General features: G+C 32.6%; 1 long non-coding RNA gene across 3 annotated transcripts; it reads right to left on the bottom strand.

The window, feature by feature from the left end:
* Positions 1–650: 650 nt before the first annotated feature.
* LOC109827294 lies at positions 651–8,854 on the bottom strand. 3 transcript variants are annotated; one of them, XR_002243394.1, is made up of 5 exons: positions 8,769–8,854; positions 7,775–7,898; positions 5,774–5,863; positions 4,780–4,903; positions 651–1,908 (listed from the first exon to the last, which is right to left on the bottom strand). It is a non-coding gene; the product is annotated as an uncharacterized LOC109827294 (long non-coding RNA). The 3 variants fall into 3 exon arrangements; XR_002243395.1 differs by lacking the exon at positions 5,774–5,863 and adding an exon at positions 2,779–2,868; XR_002243393.1 differs by lacking the exon at positions 5,774–5,863.
* Between the last annotated feature and the right edge of the window lie 1,320 nt (positions 8,855–10,174).

The following is a 10,174-nucleotide window of genomic DNA, read 5'->3' as shown; positions in this document are numbered from 1 at the left end:
CACCCAGGGGTGGCTCGGCCTTGGCCGAGCCACCAGGAAATAAGACCAGAGCTAAAACTACATTTATGGGATAAATGGCCATATTGCTCCACATCTCACACTAGTTTTGCCAAGTGTATTCTCATCAGACCAAAAATGATGAAGCACCACGGTATTGATATCCGAGATATGATCAACAAGCTGCTAATATCTTAAGATAATATTTTAACCTCAAGTTATTCAATTATAAAAGGCACATGAAAGCCTACAATACAACACACCCTAGTAAGCATCAAAGTAAATAAAATCAGTCATGTGTATCTTTCGATTTTTCATAAATTTGTCAAACACACCGCACGGGCAGGGCCGTACCTAGGAATTTTGGGGCCCAAGGCGAAATATTGGATGAGGCCTAAGTGATACAACTCATAATACATTTTATCTCATTCTTCTTACCTTTTGAGCGGCAAAATTACATATTATTTTCAATATCTTGTAACATGGTCGATCTTAAATAAGATTTTAGTAATTTTAATTTTGAAAAACTTCTTTCAGCGGAAGCAACTGTTACGAGTATAGTCAATAGTACACGATAAGCAATACAAGTATTTAGAAAATAATCTAACCACTTTATATAGTTCAACACTTCAATTGGACTATTAATCTCTATTTTAAAATTTCCCTAAGCACTCTCAATTCTGAAAACAAATCAAGTCCATTAATATCTAAATGTTCATCATGTTTTAGTGCATTTTCGAGATTAAGACAATATGCTTTCAATTCAATATCATCTAAAGCTTTTAATTTTTTCAAATCAAACAAAAAACCAAATTTTTTTTCATACGTTTTAAATTGTTCAAACCTACTTTCAATTGAGCCAAGCGATTTATCAACTATGTATAGAAATATTCAATACGAAAAGATTCTTCAGCGTTAAATGTTGTTTCATTACCAATATTTCATCAAATTGTTTTTTTCTATGAATTTTACGTTTTTCACAAAATATAGGTTGTACGTCATTTAATTAGCAAGTTCTTTAGTTGAATTCAAAGCAGATATAAAAGCATTTTGTCTATAATTTTCTAAATATACAATAAGACCCTTTAATTGATCTATGACAATATCAATATGCATATATTTAGATTGTAAGATTTTACTAACTGAATTAACAGCAAACAATATGTCATACCAAATATTCATAGCTATTAAGAATTCAAAATTTTCAATCTCATAAGTTGCTAAGCTATTAGCTTCACTTTTTATCTTTGGATCTTCACTTTTTAAATAGGGTTAGCTTTATGCTTAAGTAACTAAGTTACATATATTATATATATGGGTGGGTGGGCCTTATCCAACTTGGGGCCCAAGGCAAAGGCCTTAGTTGCCTTATGCTAGGGCCGGCCCTGCGCACGGGTCTTTTACTTAGAATTATATCTTTCACAATTATATACCATGGCATTTGTTAACAGAAAACACATAGCTATATAACAAAACTCGATCAGGAAGGGGAAAAAAAAGCCCACGTTGTATTGATGACCTAAAGATGCTCGATAAAATGACTGAGTAAACACAAAACCCATAACATACAGATTTCAATGGTACTCCTAATAATATACAAATTACAAAATTTTCATGAATCTATCGCACAATTAATAAGTCACCCACGAAAACAAATAGATAAAGCCTATCAAATTTTGGGTTTTCAGAACCCTAGAACAATTGGCCCCCTTTTTTCTAGTGCTAACCTCATTTCATGAAAACTAAATTAAAATTCAAGAGAAGTGGGGGAAAGAAATTTAGATTACCTTTTGAGTTTTGATGTCGGAGGTGATGCTAGAGCTCATCAGTGAACGCTGAACGAATGGGTCGCGGACAACGAAGAGGAAATAGTTCGGGTAACCGACCCCGGAATAATTTTGATATTAGCACCTGTTTTTTAAAATTTACAAATTAGCCCTTAAAATTTCAAAAGGGATTCCATCAGAACCACCGTCGCAGGAGTGGAATGACTTACACTATTAATAGTCACAGTTCCCAATATAATCCTTTAAGGGGCTGTTTGTTTCGCAAAAAAATTGCAGAAAAAGCCCCCCAAAGAAAACTAACACAAGAAAATTTTACATTTTCTTTCACAATCATATGTTTAGTTGGCAAAAAATAAAAAGGAAAGTGAAGGAAAGTTCGATCGGTGATTTTTCTCCCGAAAATTTCCCCCTCTTTTGAGCCCGATTATGGGGGAAAGTAAAAGAAAGTTGTGTCTCTTGATTTTATTGTCAAGTTCCGATTTTGATGTTTCTTTGGTGTTTTGTTGAGGAGCTAATTGATCAATGGGTACTTGATGTATTGTTCAATCGATGCTTAATTTGATAGAGCTTCCCTCTTTTGTTGCTGTGATGGATGAAGATTCATACCTGTTTATAATTCTGGCTCATGGGTCGTCAGGACTTTTGATACGAGTAAGGTAAAGGCATAAATGACTTTGGATATATGTATGTATGCGTCTAACAGAGTTCCCTTCTGATATGAAGATTAATGGTTCCCCCTAATTGCTTAAATCCAAACAATCTACATTATAACTGTGTTCTTTAGTCAAGACCTTTTTTCTGATTTAAAAGATATAAACACATAACTTGAAATGTATAGTTTCCACGACAATAAGTAAGCTGACACATTAGGCCTTAAAAAAAGGGAAAATGGCATATGGCCAAAATCATAACTTCATAGTCATTAAATTAAGAAACCAAAGAATTTTTAAAGAGAAGAAAAACACACTAAAAATAGAGGGTTTACACTCAATACCTGATCACTTAGCAACGATGCATGAACTTTATCAATTCATTTCAGTACAACGCAGAAAAAGTGATAGAATGATGAGAAACTGGCTCTAGTCTGCACTTACCATGAGTGAAAAAATAGTATTACGAAATGATGAAAATTTAAAAAAAAAAATCACAAAAGCTTCTTTAACTCCAATCCGTAAGCATTCCTTGACTTACCAATCAGTGACAACAAAAATTCAGTATCCTTTATTATTCACCACACATTGCTTGAGGAAATAAGACCAGAGCTAAAACTACATTTATGGGATAAATGGCCATATTGCTCCACATCTCACACTAGTTTTGCCAAGTGTATTCTCATCAGACCAAAAATGATGAAGCACCACGGTATTGATATCCGAGATATGATCAACAAGCTGCTAATATCTTAAGATAATATTTTAACCTCAAGTTATTCAATTATAAAAGGCACATGAAAGCCTACAATACAACACACCCTAGTAAGCATCAAAGTAAATAAAATCAGTCATGTGTATCTTTCGATTTTTCATAAATTTGTCAAACACACCGCACGGGCAGGGCCGTACCTAGGAATTTTGGGGCCCAAGGCGAAATATTGGATGAGGCCTAAGTGATACAACTCATAATACATTTTATCTCATTCTTCTTACCTTTTGAGCGGCAAAATTACATATTATTTTCAATATCTTGTAACATGGTCGATCTTAAATAAGATTTTAGTAATTTTAATTTTGAAAAACTTCTTTCAGCGGAAGCAACTGTTACGAGTATAGTCAATAGTACACGATAAGCAATACAAGTATTTAGAAAATAATCTAACCACTTTATATAGTTCAACACTTCAATTGGACTATTAATCTCTATTTTAAAATTTCCCTAAGCACTCTCAATTCTGAAAACAAATCAAGTCCATTAATATCTAAATGTTCATCATGTTTTAGTGCATTTTCGAGATTAAGACAATATGCTTTCAATTCAATATCATCTAAAGCTTTTAATTTTTTCAAATCAAACAAAAAACCAAATTTTTTTTCATACGTTTTAAATTGTTCAAACCTACTTTCAATTGAGCCAAGCGATTTATCAACTATGTATAGAAATATTCAATACGAAAAGATTCTTCAGCGTTAAATGTTGTTTCATTACCAATATTTCATCAAATTGTTTTTTTCTATGAATTTTACGTTTTTCACAAAATATAGGTTGTACGTCATTTAATTAGCAAGTTCTTTAGTTGAATTCAAAGCAGATATAAAAGCATTTTGTCTATAATTTTCTAAATATACAATAAGACCCTTTAATTGATCTATGACAATATCAATATGCATATATTTAGATTGTAAGATTTTACTAACTGAATTAACAGCAAACAATATGTCATACCAAATATTCATAGCTATTAAGAATTCAAAATTTTCAATCTCATAAGTTGCTAAGCTATTAGCTTCACTTTTTATCTTTGGATCTTCACTTTTTAAATAGGGTTAGCTTTATGCTTAAGTAACTAAGTTACATATATTATATATATGGGTGGGTGGGCCTTATCCAACTTGGGGCCCAAGGCAAAGGCCTTAGTTGCCTTATGCTAGGGCCGGCCCTGCGCACGGGTCTTTTACTTAGAATTATATCTTTCACAATTATATACCATGGCATTTGTTAACAGAAAACACATAGCTATATAACAAAACTCGATCAGGAAGGGGAAAAAAAAGCCCACGTTGTATTGATGACCTAAAGATGCTCGATAAAATGACTGAGTAAACACAAAACCCATAACATACAGATTTCAATGGTACTCCTAATAATATACAAATTACAAAATTTTCATGAATCTATCGCACAATTAATAAGTCACCCACGAAAACAAATAGATAAAGCCTATCAAATTTTGGGTTTTCAGAACCCTAGAACAATTGGCCCCCTTTTTTCTAGTGCTAACCTCATTTCATGAAAACTAAATTAAAATTCAAGAGAAGTGGGGGAAAGAAATTTAGATTACCTTTTGAGTTTTGATGTCGGAGGTGATGCTAGAGCTCATCAGTGAACGCTGAACGAATGGGTCGCGGACAACGAAGAGGAAATAGTTCGGGTAACCGACCCCGGAATAATTTTGATATTAGCACCTGTTTTTTAAAATTTACAAATTAGCCCTTAAAATTTCAAAAGGGATTCCATCAGAACCACCGTCGCAGGAGTGGAATGACTTACACTATTAATAGTCACAGTTCCCAATATAATCCTTTAAGGGGCTGTTTGTTTCGCAAAAAAATTGCAGAAAAAGCCCCCCAAAGAAAACTAACACAAGAAAATTTTACATTTTCTTTCACAATCATATGTTTAGTTGGCAAAAAATAAAAAGGAAAGTGAAGGAAAGTTCGATCGGTGATTTTTCTCCCGAAAATTTCCCCCTCTTTTGAGCCCGATTATGGGGGAAAGTAAAAGAAAGTTGTGTCTCTTGATTTTATTGTCAAGTTCCGATTTTGATGTTTCTTTGGTGTTTTGTTGAGGAGCTAATTGATCAATGGGTACTTGATGTATTGTTCAATCGATGCTTAATTTGATAGAGCTTCCCTCTTTTGTTGCTGTGATGGATGAAGATTCATACCTGTTTATAATTCTGGCTCATGGGTCGTCAGGACTTTTGATACGAGTAAGGTAAAGGCATAAATGACTTTGGATATATGTATGTATGCGTCTAACAGAGTTCCCTTCTGATATGAAGATTAATGGTTCCCCCTAATTGCTTAAATCCAAACAATCTACATTATAACTGTGTTCTTTAGTCAAGACCTTTTTTCTGATTTAAAAGATATAAACACATAACTTGAAATGTATAGTTTCCACGACAATAAGTAAGCTGACACATTAGGCCTTAAAAAAAGGGAAAATGGCATATGGCCAAAATCATAACTTCATAGTCATTAAATTAAGAAACCAAAGAATTTTTAAAGAGAAGAAAAACACACTAAAAATAGAGGGTTTACACTCAATACCTGATCACTTAGCAACGATGCATGAACTTTATCAATTCATTTCAGTACAACGCAGAAAAAGTGATAGAATGATGAGAAACTGGCTCTAGTCTGCACTTACCATGAGTGAAAAAATAGTATTACGAAATGATGAAAATTTAAAAAAAAAAATCACAAAAGCTTCTTTAACTCCAATCCGTAAGCATTCCTTGACTTACCAATCAGTGACAACAAAAATTCAGTATCCTTTATTATTCACCACACATTGCTTGAGGAAATAAGACCAGAGCTAAAACTACATTTATGGGATAAATGGCCATATTGCTCCACATCTCACACTAGTTTTGCCAAGTGTATTCTCATCAGACCAAAAATGATGAAGCACCACGGTATTGATATCCGAGATATGATCAACAAGCTGCTAATATCTTAAGATAATATTTTAACCTCAAGTTATTCAATTATAAAAGGCACATGAAAGCCTACAATACAACACACCCTAGTAAGCATCAAAGTAAATAAAATCAGTCATGTGTATCTTTCGATTTTTCATAAATTTGTCAAACACACCGCACGGGCAGGGCCGTACCTAGGAATTTTGGGGCCCAAGGCGAAATATTGGATGAGGCCTAAGTGATACAACTCATAATACATTTTATCTCATTCTTCTTACCTTTTGAGCGGCAAAATTACATATTATTTTCAATATCTTGTAACATGGTCGATCTTAAATAAGATTTTAGTAATTTTAATTTTGAAAAACTTCTTTCAGCGGAAGCAACTGTTACGAGTATAGTCAATAGTACACGATAAGCAATACAAGTATTTAGAAAATAATCTAACCACTTTATATAGTTCAACACTTCAATTGGACTATTAATCTCTATTTTAAAATTTCCCTAAGCACTCTCAATTCTGAAAACAAATCAAGTCCATTAATATCTAAATGTTCATCATGTTTTAGTGCATTTTCGAGATTAAGACAATATGCTTTCAATTCAATATCATCTAAAGCTTTTAATTTTTTCAAATCAAACAAAAAACCAAATTTTTTTTCATACGTTTTAAATTGTTCAAACCTACTTTCAATTGAGCCAAGCGATTTATCAACTATGTATAGAAATATTCAATACGAAAAGATTCTTCAGCGTTAAATGTTGTTTCATTACCAATATTTCATCAAATTGTTTTTTTCTATGAATTTTACGTTTTTCACAAAATATAGGTTGTACGTCATTTAATTAGCAAGTTCTTTAGTTGAATTCAAAGCAGATATAAAAGCATTTTGTCTATAATTTTCTAAATATACAATAAGACCCTTTAATTGATCTATGACAATATCAATATGCATATATTTAGATTGTAAGATTTTACTAACTGAATTAACAGCAAACAATATGTCATACCAAATATTCATAGCTATTAAGAATTCAAAATTTTCAATCTCATAAGTTGCTAAGCTATTAGCTTCACTTTTTATCTTTGGATCTTCACTTTTTAAATAGGGTTAGCTTTATGCTTAAGTAACTAAGTTACATATATTATATATATGGGTGGGTGGGCCTTATCCAACTTGGGGCCCAAGGCAAAGGCCTTAGTTGCCTTATGCTAGGGCCGGCCCTGCGCACGGGTCTTTTACTTAGAATTATATCTTTCACAATTATATACCATGGCATTTGTTAACAGAAAACACATAGCTATATAACAAAACTCGATCAGGAAGGGGAAAAAAAAGCCCACGTTGTATTGATGACCTAAAGATGCTCGATAAAATGACTGAGTAAACACAAAACCCATAACATACAGATTTCAATGGTACTCCTAATAATATACAAATTACAAAATTTTCATGAATCTATCGCACAATTAATAAGTCACCCACGAAAACAAATAGATAAAGCCTATCAAATTTTGGGTTTTCAGAACCCTAGAACAATTGGCCCCCTTTTTTCTAGTGCTAACCTCATTTCATGAAAACTAAATTAAAATTCAAGAGAAGTGGGGGAAAGAAATTTAGATTACCTTTTGAGTTTTGATGTCGGAGGTGATGCTAGAGCTCATCAGTGAACGCTGAACGAATGGGTCGCGGACAACGAAGAGGAAATAGTTCGGGTAACCGACCCCGGAATAATTTTGATATTAGCACCTGTTTTTTAAAATTTACAAATTAGCCCTTAAAATTTCAAAAGGGATTCCATCAGAACCACCGTCGCAGGAGTGGAATGACTTACACTATTAATAGTCACAGTTCCCAATATAATCCTTTAAGGGGCTGTTTGTTTCGCAAAAAAATTGCAGAAAAAGCCCCCCAAAGAAAACTAACACAAGAAAATTTTACATTTTCTTTCACAATCATATGTTTAGTTGGCAAAAAATAAAAAGGAAAGTGAAGGAAAGTTCGATCGGTGATTTTTCTCCCGAAAATTTCCCCCTCTTTTGAGCCCGATTATGGGGGAAAGTAAAAGAAAGTTGTGTCTCTTGATTTTATTGTCAAGTTCCGATTTTGATGTTTCTTTGGTGTTTTGTTGAGGAGCTAATTGATCAATGGGTACTTGATGTATTGTTCAATCGATGCTTAATTTGATAGAGCTTCCCTCTTTTGTTGCTGTGATGGATGAAGATTCATACCTGTTTATAATTCTGGCTCATGGGTCGTCAGGACTTTTGATACGAGTAAGGTAAAGGCATAAATGACTTTGGATATATGTATGTATGCGTCTAACAGAGTTCCCTTCTGATATGAAGATTAATGGTTCCCCCTAATTGCTTAAATCCAAACAATCTACATTATAACTGTGTTCTTTAGTCAAGACCTTTTTTCTGATTTAAAAGATATAAACACATAACTTGAAATGTATAGTTTCCACGACAATAAGTAAGCTGACACATTAGGCCTTAAAAAAAGGGAAAATGGCATATGGCCAAAATCATAACTTCATAGTCATTAAATTAAGAAACCAAAGAATTTTTAAAGAGAAGAAAAACACACTAAAAATAGAGGGTTTACACTCAATACCTGATCACTTAGCAACGATGCATGAACTTTATCAATTCATTTCAGTACAACGCAGAAAAAGTGATAGAATGATGAGAAACTGGCTCTAGTCTGCACTTACCATGAGTGAAAAAATAGTATTACGAAATGATGAAAATTTAAAAAAAAAAATCACAAAAGCTTCTTTAACTCCAATCCGTAAGCATTCCTTGACTTACCAATCAGTGACAACAAAAATTCAGTATCCTTTATTATTCACCACACATTGCTTGAGGAAATAAGACCAGAGCTAAAACTACATTTATGGGATAAATGGCCATATTGCTCCACATCTCACACTAGTTTTGCCAAGTGTATTCTCATCAGACCAAAAATGATGAAGCACCACGGTATTGATATCCGAGATATGATCAACAAGCTGCTAATATCTTAAGATAATATTTTAACCTCAAGTTATTCAATTATAAAAGGCACATGAAAGCCTACAATACAACACACCCTAGTAAGCATCAAAGTAAATAAAATCAGTCATGTGTATCTTTCGATTTTTCATAAATTTGTCAAACACACCGCACGGGCAGGGCCGTACCTAGGAATTTTGGGGCCCAAGGCGAAATATTGGATGAGGCCTAAGTGATACAACTCATAATACATTTTATCTCATTCTTCTTACCTTTTGAGCGGCAAAATTACATATTATTTTCAATATCTTGTAACATGGTCGATCTTAAATAAGATTTTAGTAATTTTAATTTTGAAAAACTTCTTTCAGCGGAAGCAACTGTTACGAGTATAGTCAATAGTACACGATAAGCAATACAAGTATTTAGAAAATAATCTAACCACTTTATATAGTTCAACACTTCAATTGGACTATTAATCTCTATTTTTAAAATTTCCCTAAGCACTCTCAATTCTGAAAACAAATCAAGTCCATTAATATCTAAATGTTCATCATGTTTTAGTGCATTTTCGAGATTAAGACAATATGCTTTCAATTCAATATCATCTAAAGCTTTTAATTTTTTCAAATCAAACAAAAAACCAAATTTTTTTTCATACGTTTTAAATTGTTCAAACCTACTTTCAATTGAGCCAAGCGATTTATCAACTATGTATAGAAATATTCAATACGAAAAGATTCTTCAGCGTTAAATGTTGTTTCATTACCAATATTTCATCAAATTGTTTTTTTCTATGAATTTTACGTTTTCACAAAATATAGGTTGTACGTCATTTAATTAGCAAGTTCTTTAGTTGAATTCAAAGCAGATATAAAAGCATTTTGTCTATAATTTTCTAAATATACAATAAGACCCTTTAATTGATCTATGACAATATCAATATGCATATCTTTAGATTGTAAGATTTTACTAACTGAATTAACAGCAAACAATATGTCATACCAAATATTCATAGCTATTAAG

Source organism: Asparagus officinalis, unplaced genomic scaffold (genome assembly GCF_001876935.1).
Source record: "Asparagus officinalis unplaced genomic scaffold, Aspof.V1 AsparagusV1_Un111, whole genome shotgun sequence".
Lineage (NCBI taxonomy): Eukaryota > Viridiplantae > Streptophyta > Magnoliopsida > Asparagales > Asparagaceae > Asparagus > Asparagus officinalis.
This window is presented reverse-complemented; position numbering and strand designations above follow the sequence as displayed.